This window comes from Pseudorca crassidens, chromosome 16 (genome assembly GCF_039906515.1).
Source record: "Pseudorca crassidens isolate mPseCra1 chromosome 16, mPseCra1.hap1, whole genome shotgun sequence".
In the NCBI taxonomy this organism is placed as follows: Eukaryota; Metazoa; Chordata; class Mammalia; order Artiodactyla; family Delphinidae; genus Pseudorca; species Pseudorca crassidens.
Window position 1 is genome coordinate 24,762,005 of NC_090311.1, and position 26,852 is coordinate 24,788,856.

Genomic DNA, 26,852 nt, shown 5'->3' on the forward strand with positions numbered 1-26,852 from the left:
AAGGGCCCTGGCTGAATACTGGGCAGCGGCATCCTCAGTCTAAAATAATCCTCCTCGTTTCCTGTGTGGTGATGTTTTGTTGCTGTATAGCAACAGAGTTAACTAAGTTGGAGCCCTGGGTTTAGGAAAAGACAGTTGAGTAATTTCTGAGTCGCGTGGAAGTTGGGAATTTTAACGGGCCAGTGTTTCGAATCCCAGTGAATGGCCATTTTAAACGTTGAGCCTGTCTTTTTACTAACATCTGACAGTAATGGCTTAGAGGTAGCTAGGATCCAGAAGGAATTCACTGAGTGCTAAACAGTGGGATGTAAATATAGAACCTGAAGACAACCTAATACAGTGATTAAGGACATAAATGTTGGAGTCAAATTGCCTAGGTTCAAATCCCAGCACCAACATTTTGTGTGCTTTGTAAGGTAGTGTCGCTGTGCCTCGGTTTCCTCATCAATAAAGTGGGGATAATATTATCAACCTCCTAGGGTTTGGAGAATTAAATGAGCATTCATGACAGGCAGTGAAAAGCAGCAGTAGGTATCTAAGAAGCACTCGATAGTTATGCTAGAGATGCAACTATATTCACCATTCCCTAATTGATCTAAAGGAATGCATCATATAATCCTTTCACCCCTTCACTTACCTCCCCAAAAAAGGCCACAGATTTTTTTAAAAGATGCTGTGATGTGTAGGACACCTCACCACGTAAGCCATAAATAGCAGAAGACTTGGAGCTTCCACATATAACTGATAATATATTCTGATCCTTCTAAATTTTTCAAAAAGTATGTAAATTAATCTCAAGGAATTTACAAAATGAGAGAACTCATGATTTTGTGATACAGGTGTTACTCACCTCAGCAAGCCCCAGGTCCCAGTCTGTACAATTATTTCTCCCTTTACTCATCCATTGGCATCAGTTACACTGGAAAAAAGCGGAGTGATTTGTCCTGAAGCATAATGCACACTCTGCATATTCTTTACACTTTGGGTTGGGTTGTTTTTATGATTCCCTAAAATAAGCTGCTCCAAAAGCCTTTTATCATTATAACCTAAGCTTAGAGCTGTGTTTTTGCTGGCTCCATAAAGGAAAACAACATCTTGCCTAGCAAAAGTTCTGACTTGCTTATTATGTGAACTGGTATATTATCAGGGATTGTTTTAGCCAGATTTTCAGAGAACTTCAGAACATGTACTCAGAAGAACCTGTATTTCAGAAATGTGCATTTGTTGACCTACATCTCAGACTTTCACGTGTTGTTAGAATTGAATGATTTTCCCAAATACAAGTTTGCATTTTACTTACACCCATTATGTACCAAAATGGAAACATACCTTTCACTCTCAATTTAGTGTAAGGGATCTGGCATATAGCCCCTATAGTTTTCATTGTACCTTTAGATAAAGCCTAGCCACCATTTCCATGTCTTTAGGAACTTGAAATCTACTGGCCTATTAGGAGTTTGTTGTTTCTGACACATGACATTGTATGTTTCATCTGAAACTTTTTTTAAATGTGTTTATTTTATTTTTGGCTGCGTTGGGTCTTCGTTGCTGCGCGCAGGCTTTCTCTAGTTGCGGCGAGCAGGGGCTACTCTTCGTTGCGGTGCGCGGGCTTCTCATTGCAGTGGCTTTTCGTTGTGGAGCACATGCTCTAGGCGCGTGGGCTTCAGTATTGTGGCACGTGGGCTCTAGAGCGCAGGCTCAGTAGTTGTGGCGCACGGGCTTAGTTGCTCCACGGCATGTGGGATCTTCCTGGACCATGGCTCGAACCCGTGTCCCCTGCACTGGCAGGCAGATTCTCAACGATTGTGCCACCAGGTAAGCCCCCATATGAAACTTTTCAGGCAGGGGAAAGTACTGCCCCAGAGAACCAGAAGGCAAGGACTCTTTACTCCACCATAGAGAATAATTTGGGCAATAGAATTCAATGATAATAGTAATTAATACTAACCTAAGGCAGGCTTTCTCTGTTTGTAACTTTCTTCAGTACACAAGGCTACTATTCACCACTTTGTTATTCATCAGGGTGTGGTAAAATGCTCTTCCGTTCATTCTTGTCTGTGATTATTGTTGGTGGGGTAATGACGTAAACCTAATAACTTTATGAGGGTTTTTTCTTTTTTAATAGCAAGAAGAGAATAGTGAATAGTGTCTCTCTCCCTATCTCTCTCTCTCTGCCCCTCTTTCCATACAACCAAGCATACACACAGGCACACACTTTCAAGCCACAATTTAAAATTTTATGGCAGTAATTTTTGTGAAAATTCTTAGCTTTAGCATTACTTTAAAAATCTTAACAGTAATCTCAGGATGACCTAAACTCCATTCCATTGACTTTTCTGTATTGATAGGTAGTATCCGTAGCTATTTTTAAAGCAATTTAAAATATACATACACACTTTTAAAACTGGAATTAAAATCCACTTGGGTGAAGTAGAGCTATATAAAATCCACATGATTAAGTTGATTATAAAGTCCATCAGGACAAGTTAAACTAAATTTATAACACTCACAAGAAAGTCTACTACATTCTCTCAACTGGCTTTCAATATTTCTAATGACACTGATATGTAAGTTGAAAATCACCTTCAAAAACTCTTCTCTACGTTTCTCTTGCCATGAATTCAAATCTCATCCTATAGACCTATCCATGGTGAAGAAGATGTAGTTTTAGTCTCTGTCATCTCATAAATTTCCCTTTGAATAACTGACAAACTCATTCTGATTTTTTCTCTATTACCTAAATATTTCATATGGAATTCTACAGTGTAATTGGTTCACTTGTAAAGACTGTGGAAGACTTTGTTATCAAAAAGTGACCTTTGAGGGTAAACTGTTTAATATTTTTAGTCAAGTTAAACAAGAAAGGATTTTATTTTCAACTTCAAGGTGAAAGAGCCCTTGACTTAGCTATTAGGCATACCTGTGAGGTTGCCTCACTGAGCAGGATGGCTACTTCGAGCCTGGAAATAAGGGGAGGGTCAATGATAAAAACCTGTTCACCACCAGGTAACCAGAAAGTTGATCTGGGAACTAATATTGAGGGTAATATACTGAACAAGAACCTAAAGAACTCCTTTCACCTGAGTTCCTATCCTTTTATTCTATTAGATCTGGCATTTCATCAAGTCCATTAGAGACTAGAGAAGTAAGAGTATCTATGATTCACTGCTATTAGTGGGGTGTGTTCTCTTGGAGAAGAATAGAGTGATTCAGGTCAGATTAATAACGCAGTGAGGAAGGCGGTAGGATGTGGGTGAGTGGGAGGGTCACGGCAGAAGAGTTAGATGGTGGGAAAGTAATGGTAATAAAAGTATTGCTCAAGGCCACATCTTTCTCAGATCCTTTATTAACTCAGAAATGTCATTTGGAGAAAAAAGGCAATAGATGTCAGCAAATCCTTAAGCAACAGAACATGTCTTATAATCATCTTTAACCACCTGAAGTTTGAGAGGTAGCAACTCCCAAGATAATTTCACAGTGTTGAAACCTTTTTGAAGTGCTAGCAAGAAGTCAGTTCAGTGCTCTAGCCTCACGTCTCATTACTGTTTTGGTCTTGAGAATATGAAAGGTTTCTTTTTGGTGATGCTTTTTTAAAATGGGGGAGTAAGAGTGTCTATTGGTACCAATAAAATAAGGAGTTAAGATACCATTCTACCATATTCTAGGACACTACTGATCTTTTGGCTTCTGCTCTTCCACACCTTGGCAAAGTTTGATGGTAAGAACAGTAGTAGAGTGGATCTGTGCATTAGCCTATAACCAGGAATTTTCTGGCCCAGTTCAGGATCTAAGAGCTAGACTGAAACTTAATCCCTTCCCAAAGGCAACATAAAATGTTTTCATCAGGGACCTTTATGAGCAGTACCAAACCCACTGAATGCTAGAACCCCTGACCAAGAGGTCTGACCCCCCGGGGAGGATCCCTTGCAGAGGCATGGTCAGAGGTGGGGAAGGCAGCTTGAGCAAAGGTACCTCTTCCTTGATCCTCTCCCTTTCCATCTCCAAGATCATGCCTATTGCCCATTAACCCCACACTGTGTCTAAATTACGCCACTAGTCAGTGATATCAACATTATCCACCTCTCCACCTCTCTGGCTCCCAAGAAATAATGTGTGAAGTTTAATGATGATGCTGGTGGCCCACACTTGGCAAATGATATCACTGTTTTTTTATAGTGAAAATATATCTTTCCCATGGAAAAGAAGCTCTTGGAAAAGAAGCATAGAATGCAGCCTACATTCACACTCACATGGTTCTCCAAGACTTCACTCAGCTATTTAGACTTTGTTAACAGGAGATTAAGACAGATAATACTTTTCCTTCGACAATGAACACCTTTAGCTCGAACTCTTCCCAACACTTCCACCTCCCCAAATTTCCCCTTATGTGTCACTCTGGTTCTTACTATAGCAGCTATCAAGTACCGATATCATCTCAGTTATTTTTCACTTTTTGTAAGTGACTAGCTCTGAGTCAAATTATACTTTTCTTATGGCCACTTTCCAACTTTTATCTTTTTTTTTTAATCAAGAGAAGTTTACTTAATTTTTGCCAGTACTCCACAGTACATGGGAATGTTGGCTTACTCTATCTCCATTGTACTCTTTACTCTCTTTCTCACACTTTTTTATAATGTGTGAATCTATGCCCTTTTATGAATGCTGGATATTGAAAACTCAGCCTCTATGCTGCTGAAGATCTGCTGTGAGAGGAATTCATACCAAGTGCAGGAATAACACTCACCAGCAAAGACGGTCTTCTTGACTTTTGAAAGCCTGTCATTTGGCAGATAGCATCCCTTGATATCAGAGAACACAGATTTGGGTTTTGGAGGGCAGAAAACTAATCACGTCCACATTTGTTAAGCAAATTCCTAAGAAACTATAAACTATAAACCACCCATAGGTTAAAAACAAACATACAAACAAACATTGCATTACTACAGGTTGGCATTATCTGAAATGCTTTCCTAGCTTAACTCTGGGCCACTGAAATAGGGTATTTTGAACCTGCATGTGCAAGTTTAAGATTTTTGTAAAGCTGCCAGATCTTTAATATAAAAACAATTAGCATAAAGCTTGTGCAGTTAAGCTGCCCCAAGAGGAATGAGTTTGAATCTTTGGCAAGATGCTCCTCTTTTCAAAAAACAGTATCCCAGTGCATGTTATTTTCACTCAGAGCTGTTTTCCTCAGGTTTTGAAGGTATGTAAAGCTGATTTTGTTTCATTCCAATAATTGTCTACAGGGATAGCAATTTATTTTCAGCCACTAGCTTTTAGGATGACTCAATCAACCAATTTTACCCACCCATACAGCCCTGTCTGCTATGAATACACTACCAAAAAATACACTATTTTTTGCTGGAGAGGGTGTGGAGAAAAGGGAACCCTCCTGCACTGTTGGTGGGAATGTAAATTGATACAGCCACTATGGAGAACAGTATGGAGGTTCCTTAAAAAACTAAAAACTGAACTATCATATGACCCAGCAATCCCACTACTGGGCAAACCATAATTCAAAAAGAGACATGTACCACAATGTTCATTACAGCACTATTTACAATAGCCAGGACATGGAAACAACCTAAGTGTCTATCGACAGATGAATGGATAAAGAAGATGTGGCACATATATATAATGGAATATTACTCAGCCATAATAAGTAACAAAATTGAGTTATTTGTAGTGAGGTGGATGGATCTAGAGTCTGTCATACAGAGTGAAGTAAGTCAGAAAGAGAAAAACAAATACCGTATGCTAACACACATATATGGAATCTAGAAAAATGGTACTGATGAACCTAGTGGCAGGGCAGGAGTAAAGACGCAGACATTGAGAATGGACTTGAGGACACGGGGTGGAAGGGGAGGCTGGGATGTAGTGAGAGAGTGGCATGGACATATATACACTACCAAATGTAAAATAGATAGCTAGTGGGAAGGGGCTGCATAGCACAGGGAGATCAGCTCCGTGCTTTGTGAAGACCTAGAGGGGTGAGATAGGGAGGGTGGGAGGGAGGCTCAAGAGGGAGGGGATATGGGGATATATGCATACATATGGCTGATTCACTTTGTTGTACAGCAGAAACTGACACAACATTGTAAAGCACTTATACTCCAATTAAGATGTATAAAAAATATATCTATTTTTATAAAAGATTACAGATTACTAGGCTTGTTTACTCCATACTACAAATTATTCTGTAGATTTAACCTGGGTTTTGATGTCCAAATAATAGATCAAACACCACAAAACCTGGGCCCACTTAATTAGGGCTAAATTCTGAGAAAATCATGATTTTTTCCTTAACAAGAAATGCATACTTCATGTTCTAAAGACCTTTTGATATAATTGACTAAAAAGGATTATGGAAGTTCATGATTCTATGATTAACATTTTATGATATAAATATGCATTTAGTAGATATACGTGTACTTTCTTAGGGCTGATAGAGTATTGTAACAATCATGTTAAACTTGATTGTATCTTGTAAGTGAGATAAACCACATTTTACCGTAGGTGAAGTTTTAAATGAGTAAGGCTGTAAAGCCACAGACCTCACCTACTTGACTTTTCTTTGGCCTTCCAAACCCTTTCTTTGCTGATTTTTGTTGCTGTATACAGTGAACTGGAATTGGCTGTGGTCACAAATTGTGAAGGTGAGGTTGCTTAAATCTGTACTAAACATGACATAATCATGGGTTGTCAGTTTAAATTGGGGAAAATTGGGAAGCCGCTTGGGAGTTTCGTTTAAATACAAGTTTTGGTGAATACATTGATGTTTACAACTTTTTTTCTCTTACCGTAAGTTCTCAACAAATATATTTTGAATGGATAAATCTAAGGATGGATGGATTATTTAATCAGTAGCTCAAAAAGTGAGAATTCCAAACACGATAAGAAGAGAGAGTGACAGTGTAGCAATCCAATAGAGGCAGGGACGGGGAATATTAAGGTAGAATAGTGACAACAGTGTGAATGTATTGATACTTAATGTTACAGAACTGTATACTTAAAACTGGTTAAAAGAGTAAATTTTGTATTATGTATACTTTACCACAATCCCAAAAACAATCTCCAGGGAAGAATATTCTCTGGCATAACTGATATCCATATCGAACAGCTTCTCTGAGGGGAAAACTGTTCCTCAGATCTAATCTACACCTTTCAGCTTCCTGTCTTATTATTTCTTATTGTTGCTTCTGTCATTGGACCAGAAAGGCTACTTGGAGACAAACACTAAGATGTGCTCCCTTTCTGGGTGATGCCACCAGCCCTCTTTGGAAATGGTGCCTTTGAGTTGCTGTATTCACAATGGGATGGGTTTTAACAGGCTTGTCTTTTCTGCCCCTTACTCCATCCTCTTGTGAAAGGCAGCATAATTTTCAGTCTGTGTAGCCAGGGAATAGAGTAAAGGTTAAGTCAGGTTCATGGAAATCCACCCATAACGTCAGTTTCGGGGAAAGGAGTCAGGTAGTGCAACAAGAAATGAATATATGTTGGGGTGCTTCAAAGAACACTAATTCTATTAAATCTGCTAATTGTGCTTTATACCAGTAGTACCACCTCTGGAAAAAGTAGAGAAATGTGAACCTTTCAGGGACAACATAAGAAGTTAAATAAGTTTTATTTACTTGAAAAACTGAGATTACTTTTATTTTTCCCCATTTATTCATGTTATTTGCCTAAATATGTCTTGTACCTCACTCCTCCTCTTCAACGTCACTGCCACTGCCCAAGCTCAGTCTGGCCTGGATGCCTTCAAGAGTCTCCTGACACCTAGACTTGCGCCTTGCTTTCTCTGTGCATCTCATTTCCCAGGCCATCTGTTCTCTATATTACTGCCAGGATGATCATTCCAAAGATCTTAAAATCTTCCAATGATACCCAAACCTCTTCATGATAAAATCCAAACTCCTCACCAAATCACTTAAACATACTTTTCCAGCTTGAACTGGTGCCATTTCTCAGCACACACCCTGCACACAAGCCTTCTCGAATCATGTGCTCGCAGTTCCCATAACAGGCCGGGCTCCTCTCCTCCTTATCATCTAGCTTCGTTCTTCTGCCTAGAAAACAGAGGCACATGTGTATGCATGCACACACGCACACCTACGAACACATACACACCTCCATCTGCCTGATTTCTACTCCCACCTGAAGACTAGGATCAAGGGTCATAATCCCCACTCCATCTCACTTCCTTCCCATTGGCCCACGTTCTCCTTCCCCCCCCCCCCCCTCAAGTCTTCTACCTAGAGTTAAATGCTTTTCCTCTTTTACAGCACCCTGTAGGTATCATAATACACATTTCACCATGAGCTATTTGAGAGTAGGGACCATGTCTTTGATCTCTGTATCCCCAGCACCTGCACAAAAGACTTAGCAGATTTTGGTGGGTTCAATTGCGAGATAAAGCGCTAAGGGTACAGGGAAAGTGCTTAGGGAGTTCCCAGAAGGTTGAGTCAAGGAAGGCTTCATGGGAAAAAGATGGTATATGAACTATATATTATTGTCTTCACAACAATCCTGATAGAATCTTCCTTCTTACTTTTCAATCAACACCTCTTTTTTACAACTAATTCTGTAAAATATATTCTACAAGTATATAAAACCTGATTACAGGAGACAGATACTCCTTGTGTAATACAGTGATAGATTTATGACTGAGAAGTTTTCAAACACCAGATTTAAGGGCTTATTGACAGGCTTACAGAATACAATGGGTTGTTATTTTCCACTCTTGTTGCTATATATTTGGTCATGCAGGATGCATAGGTAGCAGTTAAGAGAATGGATAGTGGAGTCAGACATACCTGGGTTTAAATCTCAACCCTGCCTTTATAAGCCATGCTAATGATAACCTCATTAAAAGTGTTTCCTCATGCTATATCCCATGGGTAATAATATCTACTCCATTAAACCTAATGAAGCAGATAAAGTGCTTAATATGGATATTAACATATTAACACTGAACATATGGTCGTGGAGGTGGTGATTACCTTAAAGCAAGGATAGAGGCAGGTGGCAGGGGCAGTACAAGAGAGCTGCTTGATGAAGGAACTTTTCTTATCCCTTTCATTTAGCCAGAACTTCTCAGATTGTACTTCAAGAGAACATTAGTGTTTTGTGAGCTGGTCTGAGGTGTTTCACAGGTAAAATTAAAATCAGGGTGATCTTTTCTAAATATGCAGGAAACATTAAAATAGAAGTAGAATGCTTCCAGTTATATATTTTTTTCTGTATACTCTTCTTAAAACTGTAGTGTCTGCCAATGGATGACAGATAACAGGATGAATAGGTAGAAAATGAATATTAAGAGGAAACATCAGTAAATGATTTATTTCAAATGTTTATTCAACATTTAACAAATACTTGTTTTATAAAAGGTTTTCTTTCTTTCTTTCTTTTTTTTTTTTTGGTAAGGACGTGTAAACATGTAGTTTGGTCATTTTCTTTCTAATATTATTGCTCCTAGTGCCAAAATTAAATGTGGCTTTATCTCATGCTATTCTGCAAAGAGCATAAAATCCCCAAATCACCATGTCATCCAATGCTCCACCACTTGCAGGAGCACACGGTCTGTTATTGCCAGCATCCCACTGTCTGAAGCTTTAAAGTCCTGGTGTTTAGGGCACCCCTAAGACTTCACTGAAGGATCCATGGAGAGCCCAACCATTCATCTCTTAACTCCCTCTTATATTAGAGGAACACTGCCTTACAAATACAGACTTTATAAGAAAAAAGTCTTATCTGCTACACATTTCTGTTATTTATGGTATAATATATACCATGAACGAATAAGTACATCTGTACCTCCTGGAGTTACTGTATAGGAGGATATCCCAAAGAGTGGGAGTAGGAAATGGGAAATGTAGAAGAAGCATGTCTTGTTTTAACCTGTGCTCTTCACCAGTCATTCTCAAGAAGAGAGAATGGTAAAGCTCACAGCTAATGACTGAACAAGGTAGGTGCTCAAACTATGGAAAATACAAATGTTTAAATCTTGACTCATCTTCCTCTCAGAACTCCTCTGAGGCTCTGAGTAACTTGTCTATTTCTTGTTCTTGACAAGTACGTGAGGCTAGCACATTTCTAGGTATTGACTGGCATGACTGATTTCTGAGGACTGCAGGAAGCCAATCTGCTAAGTAGCCTTGGGCAGCCCTCATCTCATGGTGGGGCTGCAGTGTTACTTCTCCCATGTCTACCCTACTAAGTCTTCCATGTTTATTCAGAGGAGGGAAGAAAAGGATTTGGAAATCTCATTATCCAGACACAAATAAAATGGCTCAAAGAACATGGCATGAATTTGGGGACCCAAGTCTAGGTTTCTCCAGGCGCTTTCATACTGCTGAAGGCCTGGTCGGACACTTCAGTTCGAGTCAAGTTTCATTTTGCAAGTAATGCTTCACATTCAAGGACGTGTCATAATTTTAATTATATTTATTTTTACTAATTGCTTATCTCAAATGTTGGCTTCATTGCTGTGAAGTAGAATCTGACATGCTAAAAAGAAAAAATTAGGAGTATCAGTCTCTCTTCCTAAGGGTTCTGTAACTCAGACCTCAGTTGGATTTACAAGAAAAGCTTGATGGTTAGCTTTAGTTTTAAGGTAACAAGCATTTCTATGTATTAACTATGTTAAATATATATATATATATATATACACACACACATATATATAATTTTTTTAAATCCTTGTAGTATGAATAGACTATTTTTAGAGCACTTTAAGGTTTACAGAAATATTGAGCAAAAATTAACAAAGAGTTACCACAATACCTGCTCACTTCCTCTTCCCACCAACCACATAGTTTCCTCTGTTATGAACATCTGACATCATTAGTGTGGTACATTTTTTACAATTGGTGAGACAGTATTGATATATTATTATTAACTAAAGTCCATGGTTGACATTAGGGTTCGTTCTTTGGGATGTACATTCTATGGGTTTTGACAAATGTATAATGACATATATTCACCACTACAGTTGAATGGATTTTTAAATTTCTTTTTAGTTTAAGTTGGTATTTGGTTTCTTAGCTTCATGCAGTTTCCATAATGATTATTCTTTCCCATTGCTGATTGATTTTGTCTTCTTTATAATTACAGCTATTTTCCAGATAGGATGTAATTTTCTTTTTATGCCATTAGCCAATGGTTTGAATTAAGTAATAATCAAGTTAAGGATTCAGGGTCAAGTACTTGGGCAAGAGAAGTTGCTTCTTCTACCTTCCACTTGTCTTTGGCAGTTAGAAGGTGTATCAACATTCTGGTGAAAGATTCTATTATAATGTTTCAAGGAAGACTTGCCATGGGCCATTCTACCCTCAGCCCCTACAGTGAGGATCACTGAGTCACGCTCTGAATCAACACAAGACTTAGGACAGGATGTGCAAATTCTTACTCCTGGCACAGTCATCTTAAAAGGCTTAGTACACCCTACCATGTGAATATCAATCATACTCACCAGGAGAGGGTCTGGACAGCAGATTTCTCCTCCACTCCTTCCCAGGACAGCACCTCAGAAATGACTAACGTTATGACAGGAAGGGAAGATGACTGTTCTCACCTGCCTTAGTTTACTAAGAAGAAGCAGGCAGTGGTGGTTTCTAGTAAGTGTGCAGGGCTAACGGGGAAAATCTAAAGACTGCGTTTTGGTCTTAGAGTGAACTTTGCTGGATATGTAATTATGAGCACTGGATTAGAGAAAAATCCACTTTTTAGTCATTGAAAAGAACAACATACTGGGAGTGTCGATTATACATTGGAAGAAGAGAAAGCAGATACACTCAGAGGTGTTCAGAAACAACCAAAAAATTTGTCACATAAACACAATCCACAAATAGAACTAACAAAATCCAAAGTCAAGGATCACATCAAAGGCAGCTTAAAGTTGTCATGAGACAGGATGTGTTTACTAACATTTTAAGCCAGATAATACCAAAATTACCACTGGTACAGTCTCATTTTAATACTGATTTTTCTAAATCAGAACTTGAGGAAGGATTGGATTGACATGTAATGACTTTAGGTTTAATGAACTTTTTCTTCATGGAAAATATTAAAATTATAAAATTATGAGGAATTATTTAAGAAAATCATTTTTTAACTTTTTATTTTATATTGGAGTGTAGCTGATTAACAAGGTTGTGTTAGTTTTAGGTGTACAGCAAAATGATTCAGTTATACATATACATGTATCTATTCTTTTTCAAATTTTTTTCCCATTTAGGTTGTTACATAATATTGAACAGAGTTCCCTGTGCTATATACAGTAGGTCCTTATTGGTTATCCACTTCAAATATAGCAGTGTGTACATGTCAACCCCAAACTCCCTAACTATCCCTAATAAAACCATTTTGAAACACTTTAATATCTACTTGTATACCTACAAGCATGATGACAATTACCTATTCACTAAAATAGTGTCTTCAACCACTACAACAAAGCAGTGTGTTACATGAGTTTGAGGTACCGCAAAGCAAGAATTGCATTCATTAATTCTGGTTGTCTCCTATATTATACTCCTTTGCATGAAGCTTATGGGAATTCTCAAAGTATCCCGTATTTTTTCCATCACTCATCTTTGTTGTTTCCATCCACCAGATCATAAATCTTGTTTAGAAACAGCAAATATATAGACATCTCTTCCTTTTCTGAAAACGTGCTTACCTAATGATACATCATGAACTGCTGGTTCAGGTGTGGCTGAGAAAGTCTCTGAGATACCAATAGGCGTCCCCATTCTGAGGCCAGATCTGTCCTCTGGTGAATCCTGTTAGCTGCTTTCTGAAATGCAAGGTTCTCAGATGTGTTTGGGTAAATCAAGCTGCACAAATGTAAACAATGGAATGCAGGGTTCATCCACAGAGTTAGTGCTTTGTGGAATATCACACTCATCTAAAAATAAGCTGTGTGATAATTTCATTTACTGTGTGGTTGATGTCATTTGCTTTATTAAGAATGAATGCCTTGTTCCTCTCATAGGAAAATGATTCTTGCCTCTGAACTCCAAATTTTTAGGACAACCTTTTGAGTTGTATGGGGATGTACTGAGCTCTAATCTATACTGTTTCCTAATTGCTTTGTGAGCACCACGCCCGAAGGCAACAAGCTGAACTGTGTTTTTATATCCATTTATATTAGAAACCTACAGAAAACTCTTAATACAGTCTGTACCATGTGAATAAGCATCGAGGAGTGCTTGTACTGTTTTGTTTAAAAAACTGCAAAAAAGAATATGCTTCAAGTCCATGGGCCAGGGTTTCAGCTGAAAGGGACTTCCTGCTGTTGGTTTTCACATCCTGCCTCATGTGTTGACTAAAGGGAGTTAGTTCACAAACTCTTGCCCATTTATATTTCAGTGAAATCCTCCATTCCAATGGAAAAACCTCTGCCAGGGATCCCAGGAATCTGGGGTGTACAGATTGATACTCAGCATGTGAAGGCTGCTGCCTTAGGAATAACAGTGCTTTCACTTGTTTTAAAACAAAAAATCACAGGAGTCCTTTAAGCCTCTTTTTGGAACAACTGTTGAAAACAAATAATTTCTTTGGAAAATGCTCTTTTCATAGATCTAAGCACCCTTCAAAACTACCAGATGTCAGCATGATTTTACTGAGGCCTTCACAATGGCAGAATATTTCTTACACATTTCCGTGTAGGCTAGAATGTACCTCCCACAAATAAAATCAAGGAGTGCCTGCATCTTGCCTTTACCTGAAAATGTCTTGGGGTTACAGTTATGACATGTCATCACTCAGAGAGATTAGAGCATTAGACTTAAAATAAGCTGGCAACAGAACCCAAAAAGAAAACATACAAAAAGTTACAAGACTGTAAGAACTCCAGGACCAGAAGAACAGGCAAGATCTTGTCCCTCTATATACCTAAGGCAAAATAGGGAATCATTCCCCATGGGAAAAACAAATGAACCTCAACTCCAGACCTTTATTTAAGAGCTTCATCTTGAGAACTATGAGGTTAGGAACAGGCTTCTAATCACACTTTTTATTTTTGCCGACTGGTACACAGAATCCTGCTCCATAGTGGAAAATGGCCCAGCCACTCCTATTATCTACATGTGCAGGAATGGCCGAAAAGGTGGAAACATGCCTCTTAGTCCCTTCTCTCATCACACTCACAAAACACTGAGAGTCTAATCCAAACTGGAAGCAGTTAATACAACACTGGAAGGGAAGAGGAATAGTTGGAAATGTGTTCAGTTCTTCCGTAGAGGGCTCAGGATGCATTCTGTCCCTCCCGATTTGAGGAAAACCAATCTAAGATATCCTTGTCACCATCCTATCCACCGTACTCCTCTCCTTTTCCTTCTTTTCTTTGTTACCTTCATGACTCTCTTCTTTATTTTACTACTTTTTCCTCATACTTCTTTTCTGTTGTCTTTTTCCTCATTTCTCTCCTCATTCCCCTTTGAATATTTTCTGAATACTTACAGGGGACTTGATACAGACCATGCCCTGCAGACCACCACAGCCATGACTGAGGAGAGGTAAGGGGAGGTAACAGGTCTGGTTTGTAATATGGTGAGTTTAAGTGCCAGCAGGACATCTATGGAGGTACACAGTAGTAGGTGTAAATACTAATCAGGAGCGAGAGAGAGAGGGAGGGAGAGAGAGAGAGAGAGAGTGAGAGAGAGAGAGAGAGGAGTTTTATTGAATGCCTGTTATACTACAGGCACTGTGTTTGGTGTTGGGAATACAGTGAAACGATAAAACCCATCCCATTTCTCCAAGGACTTTAAGGAAACCAATATATTTGAAGTGTTTTGAGAAAATTCAAGTGTTAGAGGTGCATAGAGAAAAGTATGGGCAGGTGCTGAGGACATACACAGGACAAGTGGTCAGAGGTACGCCAGGTGGGGGAACAGGGTTAAGTCAGACTCTCAGCTTCGTTAAGCAGACCAGCTAGGATGGTGTCCATAGGCATTAAATTTGAGGTTGGCCCTTGAAGCTCTATCGATACCAAATTGTTCCAGCCAGTCTCACCCATGGGGTGTTAGCTTTTCTGATTTGTGTTCTTCTTTCTTTAACTGGGTACTGATGTCCGAGTAGCAGAACAATCTTCACCTTTATATGGGGAGGGTAAATCCATGGCTACCTGTAAGGTCTCCTCCCCAAGTTGTTAAAAGAAGCCTGTGTTTTTTAGCTTTACTGTCAGGCTCATCACTATACTGATTTTTCAAAATAGTCAGTGATCTCTTTACATTTCTTCCCATGAAATTCCTGGGCCCTAGAACAAGCCTGAGGGTATTCTGAGATGATAAAGCTGGCAGTCTGAGGGGCTGTAAAAACTGGGAGCACAAGTAGATCATTACTGTGGAGTTTTTCTCTGGTGTGAGATGAGATGAAATTAACTTTCTATTTCAGACTTTCCAGCTTTTGTAATGAAATCCCCTTCAACTATTAACTTATCAGATCTTGGAACTAATGGAAGTGTCTTTCCACCCTACCCTTCCCCAGCCCCACTTGTCTGAGCATCAGAGAAAACTCCCTTGTCTTTCATCAGTCTCCCACTTGTGTCTCTCTCTCCTTACCTAAAAAATCCTCATAGGCTGATTATGTTAAGGTTCATGTAAACAACTTAACTCACTCAGTCCTTTCTCAGATGCCCGAGTTAACCAAGACAAACCAAAAATGGAAAACCAAAGATCACATACCTGCTGCATTTTTATCCCTTTAAAGGAAAAGTCCCCTTTTGTGCTTTTCCTGTGCCAAGAACATTATTCTCTACCCATGAGTTATCCCTAAGAAAACAGGCAGCCTTGAATATTGGCAGGGCTTCTATATATAGTAAATCAATATGGCCAGCCATCAAGTGGGATATTTCTTCTCAGTCTGGGTTTGTTTTCCCAGGTTTTCAATTTAGATTGTTGACTTCCTTCCAAAACTACCTATTAAAATGTTATTTAAGTTATGGTAATACATTATTAATGGATCACTTCTTGAAACTTATTTATAATACTCTTGCAAGTTACATAGGATTATTATGAAATACTTTTGTTGAAGTTAAAGTTGCTTCCTGTTAGTTCTGGGGAAAAGGAAAGACTGCTTATTGGATCTTTATCCTTTTTTTCCATTTAAAAGTTTAATTAAGTCCTCTAGCTACTCTGAAGAGGTGGAGTATTTGAGATAATCAGACATGATTAAATTTTAGTACCCCATTGCAGGTACTCTTCCTGTTGTGGCTGTTTTATTTATATAGATGAAATGAATATAATCTGATAAATGTAAAGTAGGTGGCAAAAAAGTTATCTTATAAAACATATTTGATTTTATGCCACACTAACTATCCTGCCCTTTCAAGTATCCTGTTACTATGTAGGATAGCTGAGCCCACTTCTTCCAAGACAAAATAGTGGGTGGTAAAAATCATCAAGAGCAGGGCTATTCTGTTTAAGTTCATAATTGAGAATTGTTAAAACTTGCACAGGATTTTAATAGCATAGATTTGGGCCACATATTTTGGGTAATTCTTCAGGTTCCTCAGTATTTAGGATAGTTAAGAGCATCTTAAACAACTTTCCCAAATGCCATAGCAAAAAGAAGCAAACAAAAGATCTGTATCCTAGTCCTGATTCTACCATTAACTACCTTCAGTAACTTATTTAGTTTATTTGGTTCTCAATTTTCTCACTTGGATCATCATTATTTGATCTCTAAGACCTCTTTGAGCTCCAAGATTTTATGATATTAATATTAGAACTATGCCCACTTTTAACTAAAATTAGCCTCAAAGAGTCTAGCGTCTTCTGAGAATGTTTAATTTCTTCATGGTACTTGTAAAAATTAGGTGTCTGTGTGGTCTTCACAGTGAGTGAGCTACATTTGAGTCTGCGTGAATCACCCTCAACCTTTGTAAATGTAAATATCTCTTCTTACGGTCAAAGTATTTTGTAGAGTTACACATCATGATACTTGTACTTTTGGAATCAATTGATTGAAAAATTAGGCAATTCTGGAGGGCTACTTTGACTCCAATAACATTAAAAATGAACTTGTGCTTTATTATTCACAACAGCATCTACACATATTTAGAGAATACTATTACTTATTATGCATCTATATTTGGAGAAAACTATAACTTATTATTAGGTATATGTGAGGATGCTTTCAACTCCAATAACCATATTGACTTAAGTGATAAGGAAGTCTGTGCTCGTACATGCAAGGGATCCAGAGGTAGGGTGGCTCCAGGACTGTTTATTCAGGTGCTCAAGTGTTGGCATTGAGGAGCAAGGATGTTTTCAATTCTCGTCACCTCACTGTGGAGATTTGACTCTTGTGGCTGTAGTGCTTTAGCAGTACCCAGATAACAATGTCCTGAAAAAGAAAAGAGTTGTCTCTCTTTTGTCTCCTTAGAAGCAGTAAGTCCCTGGACAGGCTTTCTTCATGTACCAATGGCCAGGAATGGATCATAGTTTCTTCAATAAATCCATCACAAACAAGGGCAATGGATTAAGATGAAGTTTGGGGAAGAAATAGGGAGGTAACCACCATGACAACTATAACAGGTAATACATTCTCAGTCAACAGTGTGCTGTGCACAGAGCTGTGGTAATAACCCTACGTGTACTGCCCACTTCTGGAAATGCTTGGTCCATTCCTCTCTATAAGACCAAAGTCCATGAACACTCATCACACTATTAACGATTTGTATACCTCTATGGGGAAAAAATGAAATTAATAGTTCTGAAGTAAATCACCCTAACTTGTGTGTGCATCATTCCTAGAGGACAAATCTCAAATATTTCAACAAATATAGTACTATGTACTGCTTTCTTACTAGTTAATGTAAAAGAAAAACAAAATAGCAAAAATCTGCCCACTGAACCAGTCTCAAATGAGATCACAGAGGTTATGGTTAGATATCATCACTGCCAATCATTTCTGCCACAAGAGTGGTAATAAAAGAAGTCAGAACATTTTTTTTTTGAAGCAGTCACCTGATAGCAGGCAAAACCCAATGCATCTACTCCCAGTCAAAAAGTGGGTATTCCAGAACATCTAGGCAAAAAAAGAAGAAATCTCATTAGCCGGGAGCTGAAACACATATGAAGAAAAATTTGAATGATTTTAAGTATTGTATTGGGAAGATAATAAAGGAACAATGGACCACCCTTTGATTGCCTAAGTCTCTTGGTGTCCTAAAATTCCCACTCTATTTTTTTTTTAACTTTAGGGTTTCCACATGTGCGTGGAATGTAAAAGCTGAAATAAGCATTGCTCCCATACTAGCAACAATAAAAATCCAGATGAAATACAAAATCATAAATTTGCTTCAACCTCTCAGAATGCTGAGTTTGCAGGGCAATCAAGCAGCCTGAAATTAAGGAAAAGCAGGGCTTTCTCCCAGGATATGGGATACAAGTACTGGTCACCTGTAGCAGCACACAACGGAAAGACCCAATCACCTTATAAGGAAGTAAGAAAAATTCAAGTAAAATTTTAATCAGTTTCAAAAGTCTTTTTTCAAGACTTTTTCCCAGGACATAAGACAAACCTCAACAAATTTAAGGGAATTGCAATCATACCAAGTATGTTCTCTGACCACAACATAATTAAGCTAGAAATTAATAACAGAAAATATTTGGAAAATCCCCCCAATATTTTAAAATTAAATTACTCATGTGTCAAAAAGGAAGTCACAAGGGAAATTAAAAGCTATCTGAAATGAAATGAAAATACAATATATCAAAATTTGTAGGATGTAGCACATACTTAGAAAGAATATTTACTAGTAAAGTTTATAATAGATGAGAAGAAATATCTCAAATGAATTATCTAAGCTTCCATCTTAAGAGATAATAAACAAGGAATTCCCTGGAGGTCCAGTGGTTAGGACTCAGCGCTTTCACTGCTGAGGGCCCAGGTTCAATCCCTGGTTGAGGAACTAAGATCCCGCAGACCTCTTGGCACAGCCAGAAAAAACAAAAACAAAAACAAGAAAACTAGAATCAAGCAGAAGGGAGGAAATAATAAAAGAGCAGAAATGAATGAAACTGAGAATATAATAACAATAGAGACGTCTGGTTTCTAGTTCTGCATGTGAGGAGTCATCATCCTTGGATTCCTAAGAGAAGGGAGGACACAGGGCAAACCACTGCCCGCAAGATTGGAGAGGCAGACAGGTGAACACAGGGAGTCGAGGCTTACTGGAGCAGAGACTCATGAGAAGAAACTACCCCAGGAACCAGTGCTGGTGTAGGAAAACCTGAACTGTAACCAACCAACTGCTAGAGACTCAGTGTGGACAGCTCTGAGAGTTGAAAACTCCAGGGGGACCCAGTCAAAGGGGTCCCCACAATACTGTGAGATTAACCTCCAGGAGCTTGACCACATTCCCACAGTAAATATTGGAGAAAAATCCCTTCTTGCTTCTGGCAGGAGGAGGACAAAAGGAACCATGTTAAAATACACCAGAGCACTCTGTTCTCAACAAGGCCCAACCTCAGGGAAAACTAGTTAACTAGAGTCTAACCTCCTGGAGTATTTTTATGAGCCTAACTGACCTGGGGAAGGGAAATACCCAACTCCAACCAACTCCAGCTATTCTGTCCCACCTAAATGGGGAGAAAAAATCCACATTTGTAAAGTTCACAGTCCAAAGGCATAGGCTTTAAGACTGACGCCCAGTCATAGGACTAAAGAATGCTCCCCCTCCCCCATACCTCACCACCACATTCCTAGAGGCCTATTTACAGCAGTTCCTTTTACCTGGTACATCATATCCAGCTAGCAATAAAAAATTAGAAGGCATACCAAAAGGCAAAAAAACACAATTTGAAGAATCAGACAAGCATTAAAACCAGATATGGCAGGGATTTTGGAATTATCAGACTGGGAATTTAAAACTACTATGATTAATATGCTACTGGCTCTAATGGATAAAGTAGACAGGATGCAAGAACAGATGGGCAATGTAGGCAGAGAGATGAAAATATTAAGAAAGAACCAAAAAGAAATCCTAGATTTTTTTTTTAAGTCATAAAAGAAATAAAGAATGCCTTTGACAGGCTTATTAGTAGACTAGACACAGCTGAGAAAAGAATCTCTGGGCTAGAGGATATAACAATAGACTTCTCAGAAATAGAAAAACAAAGAGAACAAAGACTGAAAAATATAGGTCTGTGAGACTATTACAAAAGGTATAACATATGTCTGACAGGGATACCAGAAGGATAAGAAAGAGAGAAAGAAGCAGAAGAAATATTTAAAGCAATAATGGCTGAGAATGTCCCCAAATTCATATCAGACACCAAACCCCAGATCCAGAGAACACCAAGCAGGATAAATGCCAAAAAAACTCCACATAGGCATATCATTTTCAAACTACAGAAAATAAAAGATAAAGAAAAAATGCTGAAAGAAGTCAAAAGAAAAGAATACCTTACCTATAGAGGAACAAAGATAAGAATTGTATCTGACTTCTCAGAAACCATGCAATGAGTGGAGTGAAATATTTAACGTGTTGAGAGAAAAAACCCATGAACCTATAGTTCTGTACCCTCTGAAATTATCCTTCAAAAGTGCAAGAGAAATAAAGAATTTCTTAGACAAACAAAAATTGAGGGACTGAATTGCCAATAGACCTGCCTTCCAAGAAATGTTAGAAGTTCCTTAGAGAGAAGAAAAATGATAAAGGTGAAAAATGGGTCTACATAAAGCAAGGAAGAGCATGAAAAAAAGGAATAAGGAAAGGTAAAATAAAAACTTCTGGAACTTTCTGACACCTCAATCCAGATGAAAACCTTGCTTCTTTGAACCTTACCCGAAACCACCCAGCCCACACCCAAACCCTATAGAATGCCTCACCTGACCGCCCTTCTATTGAGATGACTCGTGGTCCCCTGTGGTGTGTGAACAGCTTTTTGCAACGTTTTAAACTACAGGCTGAATAATGGCCCCCAAGACATCCAAGTACTGCTTCCTGGACCCTGTGAAGATGTTATCTTATCTGGCAAAAAGGATTCTATAGCTGTGAGGGAGTTACGGATTTTAAAATGGGAAGAGCAGCCTAGATTATCCAGGTGGGTCCAATGATGTAATCACAAGCGTCCTTATAAGAGGGAGGCAGGGGGAGCTACTACTCACTACTGCAGAGATGGAAGGCGGAGTGGTGACTGAGGCAAAATGTTATACTTTTGGCTATAAAGATGGAAGAACATCCAGGAACCAAGGGCTGCAAATAATATAGCTCTAGTAACTGGAAAAAGCAAGGAAATGAATTCTTCCCTAAAGCCTCCAGAGGGAGAGCAGCCCAGCCGACATCATGATTTCTGGCCAGTAAAACCGACTTCGGATTTCTGACATCCAGAACTGTAAGTGCATAAATGTATTGTTTTAAGTCACCAAGTTTGTGGTACTTTGTTACAGTAGCCGTAGGAAACTAATGCACTCATCTCTTATAAGCCTATAAAGCTCTCAGTTTCCCTCTATAGAATGATATAGCTGTCTACTCAGATTTTTTTTTGCGGTACGCGGGCCTCTCACTGCTACGGCCTCTCCCGTTGCGGAGCACAGGCTCCGGACGCGCAGGCCCAGCGGCCACGGCCCACGGGCCCAGCCGCTCCGCGGCATGCGGGATCCCCCCGGACCAGGGCACGAACCCGTGTCCCCTGCATCGGCAGGCGGACTCCCAACCACTGTGCCACCAGGGAAGCCCTGTCTACTCAGATTTTCATTTATTGTGTCTTCATTTTCATTTAGTTCCAAAAAAAATTTTTTTATTTACTTTATTTTTTTACTTGATTGTTGTGTTATTTAAAATTGTGTGGTATAATTTCCAAACACTTAGGAATTTTCTAGATACCTTTTAGATACTGGTTCTTTTTTTCTGTTTTTAATCTTTTTGTGAGGTGTGGTTGATATGTTTCAGGTGTACAACATAGCAATTCACAATTTTTAAAAGTTATACTCCACTTATCATTATTATAAAATATTGGCTATATTCCCTGTGTTGTACAATATATCCTTGTAGCTTAATTTCACAGAGTAGTTTGTACCTCTTAATCCCCTACCTCTATCTTGCCCCTCCCTGCTTCTTTCTCCCTACGGGTAACCACTAGTTTGTTCTCAATTATATACTGATTAATTTAACACTTCTGTGGTCAGAGAATATATTCTATAAGTTATGTATTTCAGTATGGTTTGAAATTTATTGAGATTTGTTTTATGGCTTAGCATATGGTTTCTTTTGATGAAACGTCTTTGTGTACTTAAACTGAATGTGTTTTCTGTTATTGTTAGGCATAATGTTCTATAAATGCCAATTAAGTCATGCCAATTAAGTCATGTTGGTTAACTTGACAAGTTTTTCAAATATCTATATCCTGAGAGACTGTTTCCTGTTCTATCAATTATTGAAAGAGAAGTGTTAAAATAACCATGGTTATGGGTTTATGTCTACTTAGTACCAATTTTTATTTATTTTGAAGCCACTAATTGCATATAAATAGTCTTTCATAACTTCTTAAATAGTTGACTAGTTTTTTATTCTGAAATGACCTTTATATCTAGTATGTCTCATGGTCTGGAAGTATACTTTGAGATACTAAAAAATGCAGAAGTTTTCTCAGGAAAAAACCCTTGTTTCTCTTATTCTTAATTGATTTGATATATAAAAGTTCAAAATAATACCAAAAATGTATTCAATTATGGATGCTTATCCATTGTGTGCGTGTGTATACACACTTATGTATGCTTATATAAGTTAAATGAAAGACAGCAATGATGCAAGGGACAGGAGAGAGGAGTTAGGATTATTTTGTTGTTATAAGGTACTCGTACTTCCCATGAAGTGGTATAGCATTATCTGAAAGTGGACTTTAGTTGTAAATGTATATGGCAAACTCTAGGGCAACCACTAAATAAAGTTAAAAAAGAAATATAACCAATATGCTAAGAAAGGAGAGAAACTGGAATCATAAAATACTCATTTAAAATCACAAAGAGCAGAAAGAGTGGAAGACAAAAATAGAAACAAAGAACAAGGGTAACAAATAGAAAACAGTAACAAATATTATAGGTATTAATCCAACTATATTAATAATGACTTTGAATGTCAATGATCTAAATGCACCAGTTAAAATACAGATTGTCAGAGTGGATCAAAACACAAGACCAACGGTATGTTGTCTATAAGAAACCCACTTTCAATATAAAGATGCATATAGATTAAAAGTATGGATGAAAACTAGACAATTGAGAAAAATATAACATGCTAACACGAATCTAAAGAAAGCCAAAATAGCTATATTCATTTCAGACAGAGTAGACAAAGCAAGGAAAATTATCAGGGGTACAGAAGAGCATTACAAAATGATAGAGGTCAATTCTAGAAAAAGGCATGACAATTCTTAATGTGTATACACCTAACAGAACATCAAACTTCATGAAGCAAGCATTAATAGAATTGCAAAGAGAAACAGGTGAATCAACTATCATAGCTGGAGACGTCAGCATTCCTCTATCAGAAATGGACAGATCCAGCAGGCAGAAAACCAGTAAGGACATAACTGAACCCAACAACACCATTGATCAGCTGGATATAATTGACATCTATAGACTACTTCATCCAAAAACAACAAAATACACATTTTTTTCAAGCTCACATGGAACATTCACCAAGATAGACAACATTCTGGGCCATAAAATACACCTAAACAAATTTAAAATAGAAATCATATAATGTCTGCTCTCAATGACAGTGGAATTAAACTAGAAATCAGTAACAGAAAGATAACTGGAAAATCCCAAAATACATGGAAATTAAATGACATGCTTCTAAATAACACATGAGTCAAAGAAGAAATCTCAAGACACATTTTAAAATATTTAAACTAGGTGAAAATGAAAACACAAGTTACCAAAATTTGATGTATACATTGAAAGCAGTGTTTGAGGGAAATTTATAGCATTAAATGAATATATTAGGAAAGAAGAAAGACCTAAAATCAATTGTCTAAGTTTCCACCTTAGGAAACTAGAAAAAGAAGAGCAAATAAAATCCAAAGTAAGCAGAAAGATTTTTTTGGTGATGGCCATTCTGACCAGTGTGAGGTGATACCTCATTGTAGTTTTGACTTGCGTTTCTCTAAAAATTAGTGATGTTGAGCATCTTTTCATGTGTCTCTTGGCCATCTGTATGTCTTCCTTGGAGAAACGTCTATTTAGGTCTTCTGCCCATGTTTTGATTGGGTTTTTTTTTTTTTGATATTGAGCTGCATGAGCTCTTTGTATATTTTGGAGATTAATCCCTTGTCAGTTGCTTCATTTGCAAATATTTTCTCCCATTCTGAGGGTTGTCTTTTCGTCTTGTTTATGGTTTCCTTTGCTGTGTAAAAGCTTTTAAGTTTAATTAGGTCCAGAGTGTGGAGGAAAGGGAACCCTCTTGCACTGTTGGTGGGAATGTAAATTGATGCAGTCACCATGGAGAACAGTATGGAGGTTTCTTAAAAAACTAAAAATAGAACTACCTTATGACCCAGCAGTCCCACTACTGGGCATATACCCTGAGAAAACCATAATTCGAAAAGACGCATGAACCCCAATGTTCATTGCAGCACTATTTACAATAGCCAGGACATGGAAGTAACCTACATGTCCATCAACAGATGAATGGATAAAGAAAATATGGTACATATGTACAATGGAATATTACTCAGCCATTAAAAGGAACAAAATTGGGTCATTTGTAGAGACGTGGATGGATCTAGAGACTGTCATACAGAGTGAAGTAAGTCAGAAAGAGAAAAACAAATATTGTATATTAATGCATATATGTGGAATCTGAAAAAATTGGTATAGACGATCTTATTTACAAAGCAGAAATACAGACACAGGTAGAGAACAAATGTATGGATACCAAGGAGGAAGTGGGGGGGGATGAATTGGGAGATTGGGATTGACATATATACACTATTGATATTACGTATAAAATAGATAACTGATGAGAAACCACTGTATAGCACAAGGAACTCTGCTCAATGTTCTGTGATGACATAGATGGGAAGGAGGTCCAAGAAAGAGGAGATATATATATATGTATATGTATAGCTGATTCACTTTGCTGTACAGTAGAAACTAACACAACATTATAAAGCAACTATACTCCAATAAAAATTTTTAAAAAAATGATGAGTAGTCTCTAAGGGCTGGAAATGGTGGTGGACTACAGTGGAGCACAAGGGATTTGGGGGTGTGATGGAACTGTTCTGTGTCTTGAATGTGGTGGTGGTTACATACCTATATGCATTTGTCAAAACTCATAGGACACTAAAAAATGGAATTTTACTGAATTTAAGTTAATCTGATTTACATCTGATTCTGGCAGATGGCAAAAATAAAGAAAAAAACCCAGGTCCTCCAAAACACAAGCTGGGAACCACAGGTGTAACAGTAATTCAAAAACTTTCAAATGCATGTTATAATCAGTGGAATAAGTCAACAAGTATGTCAGGCAATGAGACCTGATTTTCAGTGTGAGTCTATGTACGAGAGATAATACCCGTGAGGAAAAGAGTGGTAATCACCAACCAGATAATAGGGTTCGGTCTTCATCTTAATGAAGATAGTCCTTGTGTGGACATGTTTTGTGAGAGCCAAGCCCATCTTCTGAATCATGGCCTACAGTACAAGATAATTCTCATCACCTGATACAGACCTTGTAGATCTTTGGGCGAAAAGCCAATAAAACCCAGTAATAAATCCCACTGTCAGGTGGTTTTCTGCTGTTTTGTTAAATTGTTTTTCCTTGCTTCCCAATAAGGATCAAGCCTAATACAAATTTTAAACAACTGGCCTACTTATATTCAAACACTGGAACACATCTTTGTCTATGAGCAGCATTGAGCTTTTCATCTCCTTGATGCTTCTGGCATACCTCCCATGTCATTTCTGAGCAAATAAAGTGCAAATATCTTGGCTTCCTCAGTTCGTAGAGAGGCTTAACACCACCAAGGTGGGCAGGTCAACAATGCCAAATATAAGACTAGAAATCGCTTCCCTCTCAGACAAGGGGATTTTCGTTTCTTCCATGATGGCGGGAAGCTTTCGGAATACCGGCATGTTTTTCTCTGATTATAAAAGGGTAGCATCTGCTAAGGCCAGCACTTCACATATTTGGTCCATTGCTGTCTTTTGATAAAACTAATCTATTAATGTTGAATTATCAGAAACAAGCTACAGATAATTTAGTAGGGCATGTGTTAGACGTAACACATGGTGGTTTTTCACTAATTAAATGTATTACCTACTGGTGATAAATTCTAATATCCTATTGTCTTAATATCTAAATTCTTCAAGACAGAAAAGTAAATCATTTTTTTAAACCTCCCATTCGTAATGTGTTAGGTCATGAACACGGAACAAAATGGGGATGGGGAAGAACCCAAACCAAAAGGAGTAAACTTTTTTTTTTTATCCTCCATTGAAATGTAAGCTCTACCAGGTGGACTTCAGAGGAAGGTAACTTGGCGGGGAAGGTGCTGTGGTCAGTGGTTGGTTTGGAAAACTCTAAGCATCATCCTAGGCACTGTCCTCTCTCTCATCCAAGAGCAATCACTAGGTGCCTTGTCTTGTCCCAGCCTCACTGATACCGCCCCTGCCCCCGGGTTCCTTTCCTGTTTCATCTTTGCCTTGCTAAACTTTAGGCCCTTATTATCTTTCACCTAAACTATAGCTGCCATGTTGTTCTGATCAGCCCCCCTATCTCATCTCTATCTGTTCTGGTCCACTCTATACTGTCACCAGATTCATCTTTGTTCGGCCCAGTTCCCATCATTTTATTTTTGACTTCCCACAACTCCCCTTCACCCACGGAACAA

The 26,852-nt window shown here is 38.2% G+C and overlaps 1 protein-coding gene across 1 annotated transcript in view; it reads left to right on the forward strand.

Annotated features, from left to right (window-relative positions):
* Positions 1–1,745: 1,745 nt before the first annotated feature.
* Positions 1,746–26,852, forward strand: part of COL17A1 (collagen type XVII alpha 1 chain) — a 99,238-nt gene continuing 74,131 nt past the window's right edge. Inside the window, exon 1 of the mRNA XM_067709481.1 lies at positions 1,746–1,815. The gene's annotated coding sequence lies outside the window, so the exon portion shown is untranslated. The remainder of the gene's footprint in view (positions 1,816–26,852) is intronic.